Here is a 24,922-nt window from a genome sequence, read left to right as displayed (position 1 = left end):
TTTTAAATTAATAAAATTTGTCATTTGTTTAAAATAATATGTTTTATAATTTAACCCAGTGATAACCTCCACCCCAAAGCATACAAACAATGACAGTGGTAAAGTCTGACGTCTGTCTCCCAGCCTTGCTTGTGGAACTGAGTTGAGGGGATTTTTAAGTCAGACAACATAGCGAGGACCAGCAGAACTGTACTGAGTCAAATCTGACAACAGGCAGGTCCTCTGGTAAAGCAAACCACTCCAAGGTCACGGCAGGGCAGCTTGCTAACTGGCCTCCTGAACCACGGTGGCGCAGATGTCACGTCTATCAGCATCTTCATTATTGTCCTTTTGAGTGGACGGCTCAGCAGGCCCTCCGTGGCTCTAATGTGTTGGCCTTAGGAAATTGCAGAACTCAGCCTGTGCTGTAAACATGGCAGGTAAGCAGCCCCGTGAGGGCTTCTCAGAAAACTCAGTGATCCACACGCACCATGCTTTTGGAAGAGGACAGGGACATGGGAGGCAGCAAAAGTAACTTGCCTTTTGCAAGAATGTAAAATTGGGTCACTTTTGAGGGAAGGGAGAGGAAAAAGCATTTTCATTTTCAGTTTGCAATCACCTGTGTGGGAAAGACTCTGTCCCTGCACTCACTCCTCAGCTGCACAAGTTGAGCCCTTCCTAGGCTTTCTGAGCAGAAGAAAAATTCACTCCCCTACCCACCAACCCCAGGATGCATGTGCACTTCTGTCTCCACTTCTGAGCTCATCCTTCTTGTTACTGCATGGTTACCTGCTCATTGCAGTCTGGGAGACAGAAACAGAAAGCAAATGTCTACAGTGCGAGAGCAGGGGGAGGGGCCACTGCCCTGTAGACTGCAGGCCCCACTTACCCAAGCTGCATATTCCTGTCTACTCCACACCCCATGTTAGATGCTCCCTAGAGCACAGTGTCTGGAGAACTGCTGCCAGGGTCACAGTGGGGTTAGCTGTCACAGCTCCCAACATTCTCAAGTACTATAAAAGGAAATCGGTAAAGACATGTTGTTGTGGGCTGCGGAGATGGCCATCTCTGGAGGACCTCCTCCTTCCATGTAATTCATGACCCCACAACATCCACCACCTATGTATAACACACATACACACACACACACACACACACACACACACACACTGTAAACAAACACACATGCTAAAGCTTCAACCCCTGCTGTTCCATTGTTGACCCTGGGACTTGGCTCATATTTGATCTTTTGTTAGGAGCACCATGAAAAGAATAAGGGACTGCCCTAGGAACACCTGCTTAGTGGACAGAAGAGAAAGCTCTTCCACACAGGGAGGCTGTGAAAGCGGAACGGGTGTTGCAGTGTGGAACAGACCATGGACTGGCAAACCAAGGCCAGAGCAGGAAGGAGAAAAGGCCCCTGGCAGAGCTCTGGAGAGGAAGTGTCTCAGTGCACTCAGGGTGGGTGCCAGTCAGCACTTCCTTACCAAACACCCGTGATCAGCCAGCCTCTAAGTGGAGAGGAAAGTGGGGATTCTGGAAGGTCCGGGCCCTGGAACGGCCCTATTGCTCTGGGGCTCTGGAGGCTACACAGACTGGCAGGAGAATGTGGCAGAGAAAACAACCCACCTCCCAGCAGCCACAGCCAGTGAAGAGAGAAAGAGGAAGGGGAGGTGTCCCGCTGAGGGCACGCCCCTAGTCATCTCAGATCCCCCACCATGAGGCCCAGGCTCTTAAAGGCGTCCCAGTGCACCAGACTATTTGGATCTGGAGTGTCCTTGTCCTGGCTGAGCATGTTAGGGGTTCAGATTTCAACCTGGGCATTTGAGAGTGGCAGGCACACAGATGTCCAGCAACTTTTACAAAGCAATCACAGAAACAAAGGAGCTAATCACCTCCCTCCTCTTACCCCTAGCTAAGCAATGACCTAGAAACAGACAACTGAATTTCTATCCTTCTCTCCTCTCAGCCACCCCAATAAGCCATACCACGGTGGAAAAATAAAACAAAACAAAACAAACTACAAGCAGCACCCGTGTTGGAAGAAAACAGACAGCCTGACTTTGGTTTTCAAAGTGGTTTCCAGAGACTTGCTGGGAATTGTTCTAATTACTATGCCTTGGGGATCATGAAACAAAAATGCCTCTGATCTGCAAGCCCCTGCCTAAGGACAGACAGTTCCTGAAATGCTGGAGGCTATTGTTATGGGAGATAACAAGCCACATGTTTTCACTCCCCTAAACAAGTTTGTTTGACCTCTCTGCACAGGATGTGCTTGATTACATGTGGGCAGGAGGTTCACAGGCAGGAAATATGTCAGGATATATGCTTGCCCCTGATTGGACGTAGGCTGGAGGTATGTCAGGATGTATGCTTGCCCTGATTGGACCTGATGGGAAATATTTAAGCTGCTACAAAACTTGATCTGGGGCCATTTTTCTGGGGAACCAGAGACGGACCTGGCCAAAGTCCATTCACCTGACCAGTATTTAATGAAAGCTTGCTTCAAATTTGGCTTTAAACTGTGGTAGTGGCCATATTCTCAATTGGTGGGATTAACATTTTCTGGCCCCAGCCAGATTTAGACCAAATCCAAAATCTGGACTTTCACTCCATGTCGGTCTGACTGACAGGACTGGAGGCAGGACTGGTCCAGCCAGTCTCTCTCTGGGGCTGAGCGGGACGGTGAGTGTCGACAGCCCAGACCTCCCCTGTCAACCAGAGAGAAGCACACTGAGCCAGGAGTCTTGTCAAAGCAGGAATTCACTTTAATGCATCCGAAGTGGACTTATATAGGTTGGGGGGGCTGGGGGGGTGAGGATAGCGGGCCAATGAGATGATGCCACCTCAGCAGTTACTAGGTAGAGGCGATTCTAGGGTCACGTAGAGCTGAGTCACTTGTATGCGGAAGTCATGTCGAAGGCAGGTCACCAAACTTGAGCTAGGCTCGGGAAGTTACACTGGGCCTCACGCCCAGGCCTTATGGGGCCCAACAACTCCAGAACTCTGGGCTGAGGGGCCACTGCCTTGAGACTTTCCAAGGCTCTGAGGCTGCCTTCAGTTCTTGGACCATCAAAGTGAACTGCCATGCTGAGAAAAACAGCAATCATCTACTGTAGGGTCTGAGGAAATGCTGAAGGAAGACCCCAGACTCAAATAGTATGCAGGGACAAAGAGCATTTATTATACCAGCACGCATGTGGGGACATTCACCTGTATAAAATGGCGATGACAGTCGGCCTGTGGTGGTGCACGCCTTTAATCCCAGCACTCAGGAGACACAGCCAGGGGGATCTCGGTGAGTTCGAGGCAGCCTGGGCTACAGAGTGAGTTCCAGTAAAGGCGCAACACTATACAGAGAAACCCTGTCTCGAAAAACCAAAAAAAAAAAAAGAGAGATGTGATCCTGAGGAAACATATAACTTTAAGATTTAGGCTGGAGAGATGGCTCAGAGGTTAAGAGCACTGGCTGCTTGCTCTTCCTGAGTTCAATTCCCAGCAACCACATGGTGGTTCACAACCATCTATAGAGAGATCTGGTGCCCTCTTCTGGCATGCAGGCATACATACATACACTATATACATAATAAATAAATAAATCTTTTTTTTAAAAAATGGCAATGACAATGAGAGGCACATGTAGGCTCCTTTTAAGCACAGCTGAGGGGAGTTCCAGGGTCAGCTACGTAATTGGTTAAGCAGGTAATGGTTACATTAGTATATTTCTAATTGGCTGAGATTTAGTCTTATGTTTTTGGACTCATCTGCACAGGCGTGGACGTGACTCAGAGGGGGCTGCTGGGTTTGTGCTTGAGATGCTGTGAGGCTGACTTAGACCTTGTGTTTGTTCTCTCCCTCGACCCTGAATGTAAGGGCCTTGTAGATAAGTGGAAAAAGACTCCTGTTTGCCCTTCTCAGAGAACTGGAACCTAAATTCAGGTGTGAAAGTGGAAGAGTTTAACCCCTCCAGTACAGAGGCCTCCTGGTGAGTCGTAGTCTGGTTCTGTTTTGTGGGATCCCTATCCCACATGGAGGGGATTCAGCAGGACCTCGATATTCTCCCATCCAGGGCATAGAGTGAGACATCACCCGCCATCTGGTTCTGGTTGGAAAGTTTTGTCTATTTCTTGAGAAAGTTGTGTATGCTTGTTTTGTTGGAAAGTTTTGTCTCTCTGTTTTCTAGTGTGTCTGTAAGTTTTGTTGCAAGCATGGAGCTGAGACAGAAATGGACCAGATGTTTCTGCTGTCTCTGTGCCGACAGCAGCCTGTCACCACCGCTGCCGTGGCTGCGGTGTGGCCAGGGCTCAGAATCTACCTCTGTCACTGGACTCAGGTTAGGAGGAGTTCAGATGTCTTTTGGGTGTGGACAGTAAAGTTGTTTTATGCTGTTCTTCTTTACTGGAAAGCTGACTCTAGAGTTGGATTATGGCTCTCCCTTCGCTAGAGCCAGGTATGTTTAAATGTTTCCGTATGTCCTGTGTCACGTGATCCACCTGGCACAGTGATGGGGAAAAGAACGCAAAGCAGAACAGCCAAAAAAATAAAAATTAGACTTGCTTTATGTGAACACGCTGTACCTCAAGGAGATTGGTTTATTTTGTTGGATATGGTTAAAAATCTGTGAAATCTATGAAAAAGTTAAAACTAGTAACGCTGGGAGTTGATAGTTAAAAATCCACATGTGGGTAATTTTAAAGGAACCACGTGGCATGATTCCATTTTGGATTGCCACCATCTTTAGGCAGTCACACGGCTGGCAGCCATCTTTGCTACGGTTGGAGAAGACAGATGTCATGTGACTTCACTGCCATCTTGATTAAAGGTGACCACGTGGAGTGGGCCTATCAAGGAGGCAACAACAGGTCTCCAAGATATTTTGGATTAGGATGGATTTTTGTATAATTCCTGTCCTGTGCTAAAAACAAGGTTTATGAAAGATAGTATTTAAAAACAATGCTTATTTAATAAGGTATTAAAGCTGCACCTCCATGAATTCATATGCAAGAATATACCTTGTGCTGGCAGTCAAACTTTGTAATGTAAGGGTCACCCAGGTGATAATGGTTTTAAAGACATTGTTAGGATTCTGCCACTCTTCCAGCTGCATGACTGCACATGCGCAGTTCAGTATCTAAGTAAGGGGGTGTTACGTCTTATGTCATCCATGCACTGTGTGATTATGTAATGCACATGGCGTGGTCACACAATCTGCGCATGCATGGCATAGCTCCGTAAGCCCACATGTGCATGTGCAGGGAAATCCTTAAAAACCAGGTCACAGACTCCTCCCCTCTCTTCTGCCCACCCCCTACATGTGCCTCTTCCCAGGCCTGGTCAGTCTCCCCCCACCCCCACCTCCTCCTAATAAAGCTTTGATACTGGATTTTGTTGTGCCTCATGATCTTTCTGCATGGTAACCAGTGCCACGTATTTAAAACCAACAGAGGTGAAGGGGTCATGGGGGACAGCTGAGGTTTGCAAATTGTTAGGGTCCTGGAGAAGTCCCACAAAAATGTGTGACAGGGCTAGAGTTCCTAAAGAGAGCCCAGTTGCAATGAGGGACCTTAACAGTTTTGGAAATGCCAGTGCCATGTGATAGTCACCAGAAACACCAGCCACAGTGAAATGGAGCAGGCTGGGATCTAGAAAGCAGGCTGTGTATGGGGCCAAAGAGGTGATCCTAGCCCCTCGAGAAACCCCAAAAGATTGTGAATGAATACCAAATACTGGGCTTTAAACTGTTTGTATTGCTGGAGCTTGATTTTGCTTTACCCAGATTGTGGTTATGCCCTGTTTTCTCCCTCTTGAGTAAAAAAAGGTATTTTATTTTTGATATTGCAGGAACACACAGTTGAGAGATTTTAAACTTTTTTAAAGAGGAAATTTTAGAGTTCTGCAAAAAATGTAAAAATTGGATTTTTTTAAAGGAACAGCTTTTAAAACATTCAAAGTTATAAAGCTATGAGACATTTTAAGTTTATAAAATGATTTATATTGTTAATATTTGAACTTAAAAAGATATAAAAGGCTAAAAATTAAGGTCAAAACTATGAGCACCAAACACTAAACACCAGAAATTGGAATGTTCCTATCTTATGATGCAGCAAGACCTAAGCAGTTTGGCAAAGGGCTTGGAGCAGCTTCTCAACCTTTAAGTCTTGACCCTTTGGGTGTTGAAAGACCTTTTTACATGGGTAGCCTAGGACCACCTGCCTGTCAGATGTTTGCATTGAGATTTATAACACTGGCAAAATTGCAGTTGTGAAATAGCAACGGGAATGATTTTGTGGTTGGGGGGTTACCACACATGGGGAACTGTATGAAGGGCTGAAGCATTAGAAAGGTTGAGAATCATTGGCTTAGAGAATGTCTCTCCTTACCTAAGATCTGTTCATGCTTAAGAATGTTTGTCTAGCCTCTTCGTCTTTGCTAAGAGATGTGCTAAGCTTAAGCTATTTTGATAAATTGAGTCATATAAGGAACTGTTATATTTTGTAATGTAATGGTGTACTATAAAAGGATCAAGAATGCCAGGCGGTGGTAACACACACTTTTAATCCCAGTACTCGGAAGGCAGAGGCAGGCCGGTCTCTGTGAGTCTGCGGCCAGCCTGGACTACAGAGTGAGTTTCAGGACAACCAAGGCTACACTGAGAAGCCTTGTCTCAAAAAACCAAAAAGCCCAGTCTCTCTGTGGTCTGGGTTTATGAGTTTATGAGTTAAAAGTTTTATTTTTGTTAGGGTCCACAGAACACCCCACAAAACAGAGACCACCACTCACATATGCAATCAACAAGAGGATTGTTTATTCTAGCATGCTGGGGTCTGCCAGCCAGACAACAAAATGGCTGTAACCTGGAACAGAGCTTGCAGGCTCCTTTTATAGGCAGCCAGGAGGGGATGAGGTCATCCTGAACATGACTGGCTGGGGCTCTTCTTTCTGCTTTAACAGGGTATAGAAACAGAAACTGAAACCTAACAGGGTACAGAAACCAAAACTGAAACTAAATTAAAACTCAGGCCTATGCTTTTGGATTCTCCAGAAGAGCTGCCAGCCTAAGTCTTGCTGGGATCAAGAAAAATGGGCCTTGGCGGTTTGTGTTCCTGGAGTTGTATCCATGCCAGTGGATGTCCACATGCTCCAGAAGAGAATTTGACATTACTACTGCCGCTGTTGCTGTTATAGCAGTGGCAGACCCCGCTGCTACTGTTTCTGGGATTACCATTTCATAATTGCTTACTACAGCTAGCACAGTGGAGACCCTGGCAGCAAAAGTAGCTACCACAGTTAGTTAATCTTTCATTCTATTGGGTGTGATAAATTTAATTCATTAGTTATATACATTTCAATTGGCTTTGAAAATTATAAATTTATAAACTCAAGTTCCATTTGCTTTTGGGATACCATCTTACAAGGACTCCAATTTGCAATAAGGCTCATTAAGGAAGGGAATGGCTCAGTTGCCTTTAGCCTACTGACTATGGGTGGGATAGGACCACTGTTGGTCTTTTCTGTGTCGAACACACAGATTGCAAACCCAGTGCCACTTTGAGATCTTTGGCAGCAGTTAACTCTGCAGCTCACACACAATTGATCCTGTATGATAATGAGTATTCACAGACAGGTAATTCCTGGGGGGCGCTCGCCAACCTAAGACAGAGCGCCTGTGTGGCCTGGGCAGGCATCTCCATGATGGGTAAGGTAACCTGCTGACATCCCATGCAACCTAAGTCAGAAGCTCATTTTTTAGTAAAAGGGGGACCTGTAGGGACCTGGCCCCTGTTTTGGGTAACTGTTGCTTCGCTTGCTGACTGTGACCTTGATATCCTCCCTATGCTAATTCCCTGCCGGGTTCCACCCTGCTGAATGCTTAAGGGAAGTTCCTTGTCTGTGTATCCTGCATAATGGGCGTTAACAGCTTAGATGCAAGATTGTAAAACATTTGTAGCGAACTTCTGCCCTCCCGGGTTCTCCCATTGTGCTGTAAGCCTGTATTTAAGACCTCTTCCCTCCTTCAATAAACAGCATTCAGCATAAATAAATAAATAAATAAATAAATAAATAAATAAATAAATAAATAAATATTTAAAAAAACCTCAGGCCTAGTGGAGGCTGGGCCCAGAGAAGCCTAGCCATGGTGTTGCTGTGGCCCCTCAATTTTGATACTAAAAGGAGTTTAAGTTGAGAAATTGTTTTTTGAGGGTCAGACTTAACAGAGATGAAGCTATAAAGTCCTTTCTCTAAGGTCAAGCATTAGACAAAAGTCCTCATTCTCTCTGGGGCTTGAAGAAAATTCCTGCTTGCTAAAAATGGAGTCATTCTCCTTATTTCTGACAAAAGGAACTTGGGGCCCTTACATTAACATATGGCTGTGGTGCCTATTAACTTGTCAAGGGCAATGCTAGCCTGTAGGCTCCCCCAGTTCCCGCTCACAAGCCCTACCCCAGCAAATCCTAGTCTTACAAAAGCTAATAAGTTATTGTAAACTGTTAAGAATAATTAAAAAAAATCTAATGATATTTGACATCCAATGCATGGCATGACCACATGGAGTCATGCCCATCAGCACTGCCACATTCTCTACCTGGGCCTCTTTGCCAGCACTCACAACAGTCGGTTGATGCTTAAGAGGACTCTGGAAAGTGGGCTCAACAACTTCCCAGGGCTGGGGTGGTAAACGCAGCTCCTGACCATACCTGCCAGCCTGAGGCTAGACTCTCAAGAAATGGAGGGGGCCACATAAGGATGGGAAATACACAGGGCACCTGGATCCTGTATGTTGCTTTGTTGACTTTGAATTTTTTAATGCTGACAAACAAAGGGCAGTTGCAGAGAGACATTGGATTGTGGAAGGAACTGCTGAATTAAAAAAGCCTACCTATTTTAGGGATAGGCTTGACTTCAGGGTGGAAGTTGGGAAATGTGTTGCATTGGGGGAGAGGTTGTGCTTTTGCTTCCACAGAAAACAAAAAGCTATGGGTTCCTTCAAAATTAATAAAAATCATATTTGACCAGGGGAGACCTCCTAAAGATCTTGGCTGCAGATGTGAGGGAGGAAGCCAGGAAAGACTAAGGTAAGCCAGAAAAGGACAGGTAACCTGTGTGCTGATCCCTCTATATGGGAAAATCTCTGAGACTAAATGAGACATGATAAATTTTATTGGCTACAGAGTACTCATAACAGTTTTGTTATACAAACGAAATGGACTCATGAAGTTGACAGATGTCTTTTACCTGCTCAAACATAAAACAAATCAACTTTAGCTGACTTGTGCACACTGCACATTCCATACTTGTGTTAATACAGATAAGTATGTTACCTTTAAAAGTTTGTATGTTTTCAGAACAAAAGGACCAGGCATGAATAAAGACAAGTAGCCTGAATGGTCCAGCCTCTCTGAATGCCTCAGTGACAGTTTCCTCAAAAATCTACATCCAGAACAATTTCAAACCTGCTAGCTGAGATGGGCCAGCCTCACAGACTACTCCAGCCAAGACTTCAGATAAGCTCTACACTTTCCCATCACACAGAGACTAAATAAAATATAATACAGTTAGCTTTCCCAGGATTTGATCATTATCCAAATTTTCTAAAGGTCCCCTAGAAATGCCACTGCCCCCAAACAACAGGAAGCAATCTAGAGAACACAATGTCCATATTCCCAAGAAGTGGGATGGATGGTTTCTGGTCATTCGGTGGATGTTTGTCATTGTTTGGGGGTTGCCTACAAGTTGTTATTGGTCATAGTCAGGATGGAAACTAAAGAAAGGAAGTCAGATTCAGGGATCTCCCCCCCCCAAAGGAAACAAAACACAAAAAAATGAGGGGGAATATATAAAAGGGTAAATTATTGAATCTACTGTTAAACTAAAAAAACAACTACTAGCCTCAAATATTTCACATTGGTGTGGGTTTTTGTACATTGATACAAATTTAAGGTTATTTTTGTTATACTATATATATATATGTTTCTACCCTTGTTAAGGTATTATACCTATGCAGCTCATTTAAAAATGTAATATATAATTAAGAAATACATGTTAGTAGTTAGTCATCTATAATAATCAAACTTGTAGTCATGTTAGGTATGTTTTCAAGGTCAAGCCTAGGTTTGTTTAGCTCAGAGACACTTAATAGATAATGGTCCTCAAACTTGTCAGAGATCTGATGAATATGGCATTTAAAATGTTTAGTTGGAAGAGCTTACTGTGACAGACAGTGATTCTCAGCTCCTAGCAGTGTCCCTGAGATTTCCAAAGAACATGACAGGGAACCACAACAACTCCACCTCAATTGAGGTATCACTAACCACTGCACAAGACTGCCCCAATGCCACACTTGCTGCCAGGACTCTGCCCAAACTGTGGACAAGCAGGACAGTGAAGGGTTGGTTGCTCCACTTTGCCTAGACAAAGTAAGATCAGTCTCCCCCATGTTTATCCTCCACAGGAAAGCCTCTCTCACCTTCTGAACCTGGCAACTGAAGACTGACGCTGTCCTGATACCCATGCCCTCAATGCCATGGAGACCATAGGAGCTTGGAACAGCCATCTAGGTAACAGACTAGTCTCTTCCAATTTAACTGATACATGTGGGGGCCCACAGAGGCTCCCTAGTAAGACCTTACTCAAGGTCAGAGAATCTGAGCTTGCTTTACCCAGCAGGGCTGCATAATGGGATGACTTGGCCATGGGTATGGTTACCAGGTGTTTCAAAGGGTCTACACTTGGCTGTATGTTGTGCTTTGACCTTGAAATGGGTAGGTCTTTTGCCTCTCCCCTTGGCAGTATATAAAAAGCCCTTTGGAATAAATCCTAAGGTGACTGGGTATTGACCCAGGGCCCTCCCAAAGCTATCCTGTGTCTCTGCCTATATTTTCTATCTAATACTTCCTCATTCCTCTCTCCTCCCCCCAAGAACCCTTCGACAGGTTGGAGCTGGACTCTGACAGACTCCCACAGATACACAGGCTATTAGTTATATTTTCTGCTATAAGTTATCCTTCTCAGATCTCTGATGGTATTGATGGCTAGGCTAACTGTAGCTTGGTCAGCTTAGCAGCAGCAAGCAACCAGGTTCTTTCCCAAGGCTGCAACCACCTTGTTAGCTTATTTCATACATAAAAGTCAAGACTTGCTTTTTCTACGTCTCATGTAGAGAAAAGGTAGACAGGTTTGTCTTGCTAACAGGTTTTATATTAAAAGGTAAACAGGTTTCAGATGTAACTTTCCACTAAAGGAACATGATTTTCAATGACTGTTCTCACTAATAACTGCTTATGTCTCTGGTAAATTATTAGATGGAAACAAAAAGTGTTGAAGTCTATGCAATTTTGAGGGTCTAAGAAAATGTTCTAAGGTATATAAAGGTCTGAGGATATTAAAGCTTAAATAAATTCTGAGGTATCAGAAAGTGATTTAAGATGTAAATGCAAGTTGTAAAGGTATAAGTAAATTATTTAAGGTATGTAAAAATAGAAAATGTTTCAGATTTCTTTCCCCTTCTATGCTATTGTTAACCCCAGATTTCAAGTTCAAAGCTTTAACATTGATAATGAAGTTTTGATAAGCTAGTAGAGCACTGACTACTTATTGTTCAGTCACAAGCTCAGGATTTTAGGTTTCTTTTGGTTGTCTTCTAAGTATAGACTTAAAGATGTTTCTCATCAGGTCAAAGACATTTCTGTCCAATCTATATCTGCCTCTCTGGACAGAGGGAAAATGTTCAAGCTTTTTAACATAAATCTTTAGCTTTTTCTAGGAGTCTACTCTAGTTGTTTTAAAGACACCTGTTACCTGCTTTTTCTACAATGTGGATTTTAGTACAAATTGGTAATCCTAATAATATCTAAAACTTTTATATGTCTTTTTGTAAACTAAAAAAATTCATGTAAGCTTTAGAGAATTATGAAAGTCTTGGATCCACTTCTCACAGGTCCAAAGGACTCCAGATAAGTAAAGCCTAAATTTCCCCACCTGTCTATCCCTGAGGATGGTATTTTTTTTTCTCTCTCTTGGTCTTGGGAGTGCTCTCCTTCCCCAATTACTAGGACTATGGGCCTGAAAGTTCAAAATTTTCCTTTAAGTTCCTAAATTTTAACTTCTGTCCCTAGTCTCTATCTGTCTCAGCAGATTTCCACTTGGCTGACAGACACATCCAAGCATCAGCTGCCAATTGCAACCTGATCCAAATGACTGGAAGCCCTGGACTTGCTGAAAGCTGATGTGGACCATTCCATCCAATGGGATTGCTCCCTGTCTCTTTGGCTGGGTCAGTTAACCAGATACTTCTGATGAAGCCCCATTGCCTGAATTCCCTCTTTGCCTTTGACTAGCATTCCAGCCTTCCTGGGCTTCAGCAGGAAGTAGTTACAGAAGAGAGTATGTCATGCTTTGCCCTCAACAGGCTGGGATGTTAGATTAAAAGGAAACTTCAGGCATAGGGGACAAAATAGTGCCTATTGTGCCTATTGGCATACCAAGAAAGGTACCTGTTAAAACTAAATAGACCAGATCTATCAACGGGTAGATTCATTCCCTGAAAGAGTTCTATAGTATGATAGGGCACTCAACCTCCTCTATGTAAAACAGAGAGGTTGTTATTATAGCTTTAAGAGAAAATTGTTGTTTCTGTATAAACCACTCAGGAATCATTAGAAATAATCTGACTATACTTGAAAAAAATCATTACAAAAAGGGGACCTAAAATAAAGTAAATAACTGGTCCCCATTCTCATTCCCAGGTTCCTTATAGATGGTAACTCTGATGTCAGCCATCACAGGGTCTTTGGTCCTTCTGCTTCTGCTAATTGCTGTTGGCTCTTGCATCATTGCCTTAACTAAAGGATAATTCCTGTCTAGGTACCACTAAGCTGACATTTATCAGATCCCAATATAAACAGGTATCCATCATAGAATCAAGGATCTGACTCAGGATACAAATCAAAGGTGGGCAGGAATGTGAGAGCCAAAGTTACATTTTAAGTTTTAATTACTATACCTAAGAGATCCATAAAACAAAATTATCTCTGAACTTTGGAGACAGATGTGGTATTGACACAAGGATGCACAGGAACACAAATGTGTGCACACATACACAGATATACACATGCATATACTCAAACTGTCATGGTTGGTGTCAGTTGTCAACAAGACACACCTGAGAAGAGGGAACCTTGACTGGGAAATTGTCTGCATTGGAATGGATTGTGGGCATATCTGGGGGGCATTTTCTTAATTGCTAATTGATGTGAGAAGGCCCAGCTCCACTGTGGGTGGTGCCAACTCTAGGCAGGTAGCTCTGAGTTGTGTAAGGAAGGCAGCTGAGCAAGCTAGAGGAAGAAATCCAATAAGCAGCACTCCTCCAATGGTCTCTGCTTCCATTCCTGGCTTGAGCTCCTACCCTGGCTTCCTTTGATGATGGACAGCAAAGTATATGATGAAACAAACCCTTTCCTCTCCAAGCTGTTTTTTGGTCAGTGTTTTATTAAGGCAACAGAAAGCAAACTAGAACAACCCATGAACACACATATGAACACACACAAACATACATACATACATACACACACACACACACACACACACACACACACACACACACACAAGACTGGACAAAGCAGTATGACATTTCTTTAAGTGAATCTCAGAGCCTGAGAAATTAGAAAAAGTGCATATCATACACAGAAGTCAGGAGCTAGGGAAAGACTGACCAAGAAACAATAGCAGAGCCACAGCAGCCAGAGAGCGCCTCATGACCAGGAGACAGAGCGGCCTCTCCTGTCTTTAGGGAGAGGCACTTGCTTGGCTGCATTAATAAGAACAGACAGTCCGAGTCAGGCCTGCAGCAGCCCTCAGCAAACGCTGCCTCGGGAGCCTGACATGGCAAGAGGTTGTAGGAAGGCCTTGAATGTTCTGCCACTGGTTTTGTAAGCCATCATGACTCGGGTAGGAGGCAACAGTGGCATGAAAAACCTGGATAAGCATTAGCGATGCAGTGTCTACAGGATGAGGCATCTATATGGAAACCTCTAGGGGAGCCAGGTAATACTTTGTGTTGAAGCTGTGCTGAGCAAGCGAGCAGCTCCTGTCCTAAAGCACTGAGGTCATCTGGGGCAGTAACATCAAGAGAAAAACCAGCAAACTGAGATAAATTCAACGTAAGGTTAAGAATCTGTGCGGAAGACCTTATTACTTGTTGGATAGAAACAGCTTTCTCACAACCTGCAGCCTCTACAGCCTGTGGACCTCACAGCTCGATGTCACTCCCACCCCTCAGCTCCCATCTAAGCACTGGACTCTCCAAGGCTGCTATAGTCCTGCTAAGACAACTTGGGTGATGGAGTCTCCAGCTCTGGGAACTCCTGGCCTGCTCCTGAACTGAAAATCAGTTCAGTCTCCTATGTTCCTAGTTTTGGCCAGTGTCTGGCCAGAGTTGCTGTTCCCTCCTTGGTCCCTGCCTGAACACTTGGGGTCTTATGCTACCCACTGATCATTCTCTATGGGTCCTTGGCTCACCCCTATCTAGTGGCCTAGCTAGCCAATCAAACACCTTCTACTTTGCTATCCTTTGGGATTCAGGGAGTCCTAATCTGTGTCTTGTTGGGTTGATACATTCTTGCCTTATTCCAGTGAGTTACATTCTAATCGTGGAAAAATTATAGAAATTTGCCCATTGTGTATTATCCCGTTCTGACCCAGTGAGGCTTGGAATCCAGAAATTCATCCAGAAAAGACCATCCAAGGGGTCAGCATTTCAGAGTGGGCCCAGTCCTCTTCCTGCTTGTAAAATTAATAACCCAACCTGGTCTACAAAATGAGTTCCAGGATAGCCAAGGCTACACAGCAAAACCTTATCTTGAAGGAAAACACACACACACACACACACACACACACACACACACACACACACACACACACGCACACACAGGAAGTCAGCCTTTTCACTACCAAGGGCTCTAAAAACACTGGGGCTAAACCTTCTGGGTGTCCTAGTAGCACCAGGCATTATTAAGGTCTGATCCTGTGTGGCTTGAGTCTGCTGAGGCAGGAGCAACGGAGAGCTAACAAGGGGGGAGTCTAGGCCAGTTACACCCTCCACCTTTCTTCTGCCCCGAGCACCAGCTGTGGAAAGAATTCTCCTTGAGGGGCTTCTGGGGTGTCTGATGGGTTAGGTGGTTTTCTCCTTTGAGGGGTTTCTGGGGTCTCTGATGGGTTAGATGGTTTGAGGATGGCAAGAGCCTCTCACCAATCTTCATGTCAAAAGGCAGAATGTGGCATATAGCGACAGCTTCATTTATGATTGGTAAAATCAACTGTGCAGCTCCGTGATGACTCTCCCAATTAAGTACGCCTTCAGTTAATACCATTGAAACTCAATTATCATTAACAAAGATTGGGGAACCTTTCCAAAATGTTGGCTTGAGAAACTTAAAAATTTTTAAAATAATTCCTAAAATTTAAAAAAATTGGAAAGTAATGATTCACCTTCTCTTTAGATAACACATAATCTTTGCCCAAAACCCCTTAATTTAGGTCCAATCAAACTAAATGGCAAAGCTTCCTTTTTAAAGGCTAATGTCACTGGTCGATGCCACTTAAACATTATTAGTTTGTTGTTTAGAAGGCAGATTCTCAGATCCAACTAAGGTTGAGAGCAACCAATTGGATGAAATTGACTACAAATTTTCATTTGGACAAGTTTCAAATATTCTTCTAAAAATTAGATTATTTTCTTCTAACATGAACAAGGAATTGCATCCTCCATCCGGCAGTAATTCTGAGGCATTTCATTGGAATCTTGAATATTAACTGTATTGGGTTGCTTCTTCCTTTGACAGGAAGAAAGGGGCTTATTTTGGCCCATAGGTTGAGGAGAAACAACCCACAATTGGGGGGAGGACATGGTGGTGGGAGGCATGAGCAGCTGGGACTCCTTGTGTCCTCACATCTTGACAGAACAGGAAGTAGGGAACAGACCGGAAATGAGACTGGATTAAAAACCCTCAAGGACATCATTCCTCTGATAACCTCCACCTTCTAAAGTTTTCACAATCTTTCAGAATGGAGCAACAGCTGATGACATGACATGTAGACACTTGAACCTCTGAGTGGCATTTTGTATGCAAAGCACAATGATGACCCAGATACGTGACTGGGTAGACGAATACCCACATGAGGTAGAAGACATGTATTCCACGCACATTCTTACCACTTCAGACTGTGCTCATGGGACCTGCTGCAGACTAGTGGAACCAGCGCCCAGTCTAAAAGGAAATCTGTTCCACTTTCCCCCAATGCCAACCCAGTGTCCCAGAGATTGTCCCAGGAACAAGGAACTGGCAAGACACTTTGCAAACTTACTGATGGCAAGGCCTTCATTTGGCCAGAGTCATCACATCTGCTTGTCAAGTCTTGGTGACTTCCTAGGGCAGACGGACTGCAGACAAAACTGTCAATATGCCCAAGATTGTCCTTGTGACTCAACACATCACACTGCACTTTTCCCTACATCCTCTGCACCATCTCCCTCTTGTCAAACCCCCTTGGGTCCCCAGACCTGCAGGTAGACCTCCTCCTTTCTCTGCTCGCTAGACAATCTTGACACATGGATGTGGGTGATTGGACTTAATATTCTAAAAAGTGTTCTTGAGTTGGGCATTGGACTCAGTGGTAGAGCATTTGCCTAGCATGCATGAGCCCCTGAGTTCAATCCCTAGTATCACAAAAAAAGTAAAAGAATTTTCTCGGGGCTGGAGAGATGGCTCAGAGGTTAAGAGCACTGACTGCTCTTCCAGAGGTCCTGAGTTCAATTCCCAGCAACCACATGGTGGCTCACAACCATCCATAATGAGATCTGGTGCCCTCTTCTGGCCTGCAGTCATACATGCTGTATACATAATAAATACATTTAAAAAAAAAAAGAGTTTTCTCAAAGAATGAAAATGAGGTGCAGGGGTGGGGAGTGGGGTGTGGAAAATCATGGTATGTGTTTATATTTAAGCATATGGAAGGATTCATTTAGTACCCTTCATATACAACAAATGAGTTCTAAATCTCTTTCAGAAGGAGAGTTGCATGGCAGTGATGTGCAGCCTTGATTACACATTGGATTATTCACCTGGAAAGTGTTTGAACCATGCCAGTGTCTGGGAATTACTCCAACCTAGGCAATCAGACTCTCCAGCAGCAGCTGGCATTGCAGAACCCTCAGGAATCTGGCATTGGCAGGTGTGGCAAATTTTGAATGAAGAACTTGTCTTTGTCATGTTCTAGTATCTTTTTCTTAAAAGGAGATGGTGATTCCAATCTTTCCATCACATGCTTGGCCAGCAGGGCATCTGCCCATAGAAGGGGCTCAGTAACACTGGTTCCTTCCTGAAGGAAGCCCCCATATAGGTCCTGGCTTCCTCCCGGACCCCGGATTAGGCACAAACCACACCCAAACACCTGTTTTCACAGAGAGCTCCTTTATTAAGCAGGGAAGAAAAGTTAAAGTGGCTGCTTCTGACTCAGGCAGAGAAACAGCAGTGAATGACTTGGCAGGTGTAGTTTTGAAGAGGAGGAAAAGGGGAGTTCTGTGTTAGGATGGGCTAGGATGGGGTGGTAAAGGGGATAGGGGACCTGGGAGAAGGGGGAAGGGACAAGGGAAAGAAGGATGGGATATCTGTCCTAGAGGACAAAGGACTGCCTCTGGATAGAAGGGAGACAGATGAGGCACATAGGCAAGTGGGGGTTTATAAAGGTAAAGGAAGAGCCCCATGTTAGGATGAGGTGTTTAATTTTAGTTGGGCATGTTAATTAGGTGAACCAAAGGGGGCTTTTGATAGCTGGACCTTGGTAGTCAGCCTCAGGAGGAGGAAGTGGCCAAATAAGGGAATAGACCTTGGTGGCTAGCTTTAGGAATGTAATCTAACAGTTTTTAGTAAAGCAGAGGGGATGAAAAGAAGGGCAAGGCCTGCCAGAGCCACTTGTTCGAGTGGGCTGGTGTCCCTTCACTCCTCCTAGTCTGTCAGGAATCTAAGCCAGAAATTACACATTAGGAGAACTAAGTACCATGTTTAGCTCTATGTAAACAACAAATACTTTTCTTTTTGAAGGAAAAAATCCCTTTGACAGTCCTAGAACCTCCCAGAACAACTCCTCTCAACTGTGAGCCACCCTCATACCTTAACTACAACTCAGCCTTACCCCAAAGATGGCCAGGGGAAGCCCTGGGGATTGGTGTGTACGTGAGGAAGTGTGTGTGTACACATGAGCACACAGGCGTGCATGCACATACATGCAGACATCAGAGGACAATTGAGAGCCATCCACATTGTTTTGGAACAGTCTCTCACTAAATCTGGAGTTCACCAAGTAACAGTTTCCTCTGAGATTAAAACACTCCACCTTGCTGGGGCAGTGTTGATGGACACTGGGGCTACACAGAGTGACCCCATCTCTGAAAAACCAAACCAACACCCCCCCACCCCAGTTAAAAAAAAACCATCTTGCAGGAAGTTCCTTAATCAGGAAGGTAAACAACTCAAAATAGCTTCAGGAAGTTTCTGAAACTGACCAGATTCACTAGGCCCCTCTCTACCAGAATAAGCACTAAAAAGCTGACAGAAGGAAGCTGAGCCGCAAAGAAGACTCTCAGACAAGAGGAGGCATAAAAAAAGACTCTGAGACCCAAGCAGCTGCCTGGAAGACGCAGAAACCAGCCGAGCTGCCTGGAAGAGGTTTAGATCAACGGAGGTACCTGGAAAGGACACTCTCCAACCTGTGGAGCTGCCTGCAGGCTGTGCAGTGTGCTCCAGGTTCCAGCTTTGTGAGCTGTCACCCAGGCTGGGGTGGGCTTTGGTGATGCAGCTTTCTTGGAGTCATTTCTGCTCCTGTGAGTAACCCCTCACCCATATTCCTTAAGTAACCCAAATAAAACTCACTGGTTCACCAAGTTGGACTTTGATGGTATCTGTACTTTGGTCTGTCATGGGTTCCCTGTCTGGGGGGAGTAGGGTGTGTGTTGCATCTCCTCAGGAAAATTTTTGTCACACATCAACCTGGCTGGCTGGCTATGGAGTCCCGGGGGTCTACCTGTCCGCCTCTCTGGTGCTGTGATTTAAAACACATACTATCTTGCCTGTCTTTCTGTGGGCTCTATGGATTGAACTCAGGTTAATGTGTTTATAAGGCTAAGCTACCTCCCCAGCCCCTGGGTACTAGCATTTTTAAAGAAGTTTCTAAAGTAAGTTAAAGAATAAGTCCAGTGGTCCAAAGATAGGATTTACCTTCCATCTCCGCCTCTTACAACATGACCTTAAACACAGCACACAAATTCCCCCAGATTGAAAATGGAGATGTCATTGGGCTTATAGTCATAAGGATAAAACGATATAATGTAAGTTAGAGGCTTTTAAAACCACAAAGCACTGGATGAGTTTAGTTTTTATCATTTTGAAGACAACTTTCAGGCTAGTTGTATAATGGGACACAGCCTTTCCAAGACTCTAGTACTTGGAGAGGGATGGAGATCTAGGCAAAGGGACACACCCAAGAACATGAGTGTGACAAGACCTTGTTTGCTTTCTCTGCGTTGATAATTCATGAAACTTTAGGCAAATTGAAAAAATGGTAAATTTCTCTGTCATAAACAACAATCTGCCTGATGGTGAATGGTTGCTGGGACTTTTTTCTGCAACATGGATTCTCCTTCCACAGTGACTTCCTCCCATACTACGAAACTCCCCCACTGGCAGGGCTTGGAGGGAGCATGGACCAGTTCATTATTTTCTACTCACGCAGTTTCTGGGCATCAGGTTTAATTTAGCTGCCAGAGCAGTAGGATGCTGGGATATTTTCAAGCCTTTAGCCCTTGGCACTGTAAATCAGCCTGAATGTCAGCCAGGAAGAGGACTGAGATGTGAGCTAGCCTTATGCCCGCAAATTCCATTCATTACTCCTGAAATAAGGGAGGAAACAATAAATGTTGCATTTAGACTCACCTTTGGGACACATCTTAAATATCAAGAAGCATGAACTGGGAAGTTTCAGGACTGTTTCTCCTCCCCACTCGCCTTGGCATTCAGATGCCCATTGTACACTGTGGCCCCACAATGTTCTTTTGTTTCTTTAGTCAGTGGTTCTCAGCCATGTCATATCATTTGGGGGTCTGAGAGAAACCAGTACCTCAAGCCCAATTTCAGACATGCTGGTACATGTTGATTCAGAATCTATGTGTTACAGCTGGGGAGATGGAGTTGATAAAGTTCTTGCCTTGGAAGTATGAGGACCGAGTTAGAATCCCAGAACCTATGTAAAAATGCTGAAATGATGGTATGTACTTACAATCCCAAGGCTGGGGAGGTACAGATGGGAGGATCCTGGCGCTTGCTTCCCAGCCAGCCAGTGTAAATGATGAGTTCCTGGCCGGGGAGATACCCTGTCTCAAAGAAGGTAAATGGCATTTCTGAAGATGACACTTGACCTCTGATCTACGATACATGCACACACATATACACACCTGTATTTTAACTTACATTCTCACACATGATTCATCCTCGGCATACCAGGTTTGATCATCCCTGTTTGAGAACATCCACTTATCAAAGCATCCTGAACAGCACTCGGTGTTCTCCATCTCACAGACCCATCAGTGCTGTGACCAGGTCAGAACCACACAGCTAGTGACTGAGCAGAGACCCACCCAGCTCTGCTGATATCAGGAGAAAAGCACTTCCCACCGGCAGTGGTCTCAACCTTCCTAAGGCTGTGACCCTTTAGTATAGTTCATGTTGCAGTGACCCCAACCATAAAAATATTTTTGTTGCTACTTCATAACTGTAATTTTGCTACTGTTGTGAATCATAATGTAAATATATGATATAGGATATCTGATATGCGATCCCTATGAAAGGACCATTTGACTCCCCATGAAGGTCGTGACTCACAGGTTGAGAACCACTGCTCTAGAGGAACAGAACTTAAATGAATCTCTGTCTCATATATATATATATATATATATATATATATATATATATATATATATATATACATATATAGTTGAAGTCAGCATCAAATCTGCTTCATTTTATATTCCTAACACCTAATACTGCCTTGTAAGTAGTAGTAAATTGGTTATGGGCAGGGGTGGGGAGAGAGTGTGTCTGCTTATCTTGCACAAACACACAGACACATACACATGATTAAAAAATAAGAAAAACAAATCTAAAGGAAGCCCATGATGGAGACTGGGCTCACTACCTCCCGTGTTATGGATATGGAAATTGAGGTTCAAAGAGGTTAAGTGGCTAATCTAAGGTCACACAGATAAGTATTTATCCAAACTCCTTCCAGGACCCTTGCTCTGAATAATTCTGTCTTTTCAGTCTCTGACACAGTCTGGACTGCTGCTGGTACCTGGAACAACAAGTGTCGTGTGTGTGTGTGTGTGTGTGTGTGTGTGTGTGTGTGTGTGTGTGTGTGTGACAGAGGGGGAGGGAGGAGAGAGAGAGAGAGAGAGAGAGAGAGAGCGCATTTATTAGGATGACCTACAGGATATGGTCCAGCTAGTCCAACAGTGGCTGTCTACCAATGGAAAGTCTAAGAATCCAATAGCTGTTCAGTCCCTGAGGCTGGATGCTCCAGTTAGTCTTCAGTACACGCCAGAATCTGAGGAAGTAGACTCTAGTGCCAGTGGAGGAATGGACTTGCCTGTGAGAGTGAGGGCAAACAGGCAAAGAGAGCACACTTCCTTCTTCCATGTCCTGTATACAGGCTTCCAGCAGAAAGTATGGGCCATATAAAAGGTGGATCTTGCCATCTCAAAAGATCCAGATTAAAAGTGGGCTTCCCATTTCAAATGGTTTAATTAAGAAAAATATGTGTGCCCAACCACTTGAGTTTTAGTTAATTCCAGATGTAGTCAAGTTGACAACCAGGAATAGCCATCACACCACCCTACCCATTAGGACCATTACCAAAGACATGGAGTCTATAATTTCTTTTGCATCTTCCTGGTACTGTTCTTAACAGATTCCCTACAAATGGACCTAAGAGGGAAGAGTTGTCAAAGACACAGGAGGTGAAGATGGTGGCAGTCAAGCTCTTCACTGACAAGGACCGTTACCCAGAAGTCAGAGAGATTTCAGCTACAGATTTCTGGTAACCCTGGAAACCCGCTTCCTTAGCAAGGTCTACAAGTCCTCAAAGGACAGGGTGAAGATTAGAAATGTAATTGGAGAGAGGACGAATGGAGCCCTTGAGGAAGAAAGCTGCCCTCACATCTGTGAACGCTTCTCTGCCAGGCAGTGCCCCAGAGCAAAAGACTGCAGCCAGGTCAGCCAAACATCCGGTCATGGATGGACAGCATTGCCTCCAGGATCTTGCACTCTTGTCCTGCCTGATCAAACTTCAGGTACCAGCAGCAGTCTGGGCTGTGCCAAAGGCTGAAAGAATTATGCAGAGGGAGAGTTCTGGAAGGAGTTTGGGTAAGTGACCTTAGTGAAAGGCAAAGTATCAGCTCAGAACCCCAAGGCCAAGTTCTCTGCACAAAGGAGATTTATTTGCCCCAGAGGGACAGAGAGCAGGGATTAAGAGACAAAGATAGGAGCTAGAGGAGGAGGGAGACAGAGGAGGAAACCAGGGAAAGGGAGCAGGGGTATTTGTCCTCGAGGGGGTAAGGGTGGGGCAAAGGACTGCCTCTGGATAGAGATGAGACAGACATGGCTCATAGGCAAATGGCAGTTTATAAATGTAAAATGGGAAGCCCTGTATTAGAATGAGGTGTTTCATTTTAATTGGGTGTGTTGATTAGGGGAACCAAAGGGGGCTTTTGATTGCTGGACTTCAATACTTTGATAGCTGGACCTTGATGGTCAGTCTCAGGAGGAGGAAGTGGCCAAATAAGGGAACAGATCTTGGTGGCTAGCCTTAGGAATGTAATTTAACAATTTTTAACAAAGCAAAGGGACTGGAGAGAAGGGTAAGACCTACCAGAGCCATGTCAGCCATGCCTGAGCTGGCCAGAGTCCTTCACTTAGAATAGTCACTTAACCTCTTCGAACCTCAAATTCCATATCCATAACACGGGAGGTAGTGAGCCCTGTCTCCGTCATGGGCTTCCTTTAGATTTGTTTTTCTTATTTTTCAGTCATGTGTACGTGTCTTGGTGTTGTGCAAGATGAGCAGACACTCTTTTGCCCTCAATAACCAATTTACTAAAACCTACTACTTACAAGGCAATAATAGGTGCTACAAATATAAAATGGACTTGATGCTGACCTTAACTTGTTTACAGGCTGGTGGGGAAAGGTACCACTGAATTTTGTGGTGTTTTGAATAAAAATTTGTTAATGTAAAATGTATTTATCGCTCAGCAAGCACTCTTAACCACTGAGCCATTTCTTGGCTTTCTGTACTGTGTTTCAGACTGGGCATGCACAAATACAGTTTGTGTGGAAGACAAGACAAGGAATGGACTTGGGAGGCTCCTTGATAATGTGGTCCACCCACCACTGAATCACCTCACACTTCACTAGCAAGACAGTGTTCTTAGTCGAAACATAGTCCTAGCAAAGCTGTGAAATGAAATGTTTCTCAGGAAAGATAAGACTATTTACCACTTAATTTTCATCTGAATTACTCTACCCATGGGTTATTCAAGTACTGTTCTGAAGCAAATATCCTGTGAGAAAATTTTCAAAGCCTGCCCTGCTAAACTCTTGAGAAGCTGTGGACTCCTCTAGCCAACGAAGACCAAGCAGAAGTGATGCCATGAGCTAGACCGAGTTTCTCACCTCTTTCCTTCTTCTCAATGGCAGAAAATGTCCCAGGAAGAGGTGACTACATCAGCTTGCACCTTGCTGTGGGCCCGTGTGAGAAACAGAGCTCAGAAATGAGCTGATGTATTAATATAAACCTAGAGAGTGAGTTGGGAGTCTCATTTATTATTATGGCAGTCTCATTTGTTATTATGGCATGCTTGTCTTACATGCCCTGGAATCCATCTCTTTGTATTGGTGCGTGTCCAGTCTGAAACACAGTACAGGAAGCCCAGCAGCCAGTGATTTCTGTCAAGGTCTGCACTTTCAATGTGATAGTGGAACTCTGGGCTTTGAATGTTTGTACTCACCCCCGCAAACCTAACAATTATAACATTAGTTATAATTTATCATGAGAAAAGTCCATGATGGAAGCTGAAGAAATGGTTCCATGGTTATGAGTGTTTGTTGAGCAAATTCAGAAAGACAGGCTTATTATAGACATACACATTGCCAGATTTGACCCCAACCCAAAGCACAGTGATCTCCCACCAGTCAGGAAAAGGCCACATGTTCTTTGATGATTTCAAGGCACATGTGATGCTGTGTGTTCTCAGTCTCTCTGTTCCATCTCTCTTAACATGTTAAGAACCTTAATACACTCTGACCTCCATCCTTGCATCCTACTTCACAACAGGGTCCCTTTTGAACAAACTGAACCGTCGTGGGAGAAGGCTATGGGGAATCTCAATATATGGCTCTCCTTTAGACTTTATGAAATAAAATCATCTATTCAGCCTTGCTCAGGCCACCTACTTGTCTAGAAAATTACCAGACATTTATCCAAGACTAAAAGATTGAATTCTTGTAACTCAGCAGCAATCATCAGAGGTGTTACTGGCTATGTCAGATTTTCTTCAGGTATGACTTTTCATTTCTTCTCTCTTTCACTCTTTCAACCATGGAAATAAGTTGGCAAGGTTAAAAGGATGCTGCTGTGAATTCTGAGAAAGATAGGCTCTCATAGAACAGTATCCCCCTGTAACCGTGGGAAGGCCTTTACTCTCTCAGAACTTCACCCCATCTGGAAGTCTGGAATCACCACCCAGAGCTCGCTGGTGACTGTGAGTTATCTGACACCAAGGAAACATTCCACAGATGATAACTATACCTCATTACCACATTTACCAAGCCTAGATCCCCTC

The sequence above is a fragment of the Peromyscus californicus genome, unplaced genomic scaffold, assembly GCF_007827085.1.
Source record: "Peromyscus californicus insignis strain IS unplaced genomic scaffold, ASM782708v3 Scaffold_11__1_contigs__length_118956290, whole genome shotgun sequence".
NCBI classification, from domain to species: domain Eukaryota; kingdom Metazoa; phylum Chordata; class Mammalia; order Rodentia; family Cricetidae; genus Peromyscus; species Peromyscus californicus.
Note: the sequence above shows the minus strand (reverse complement) of the source record.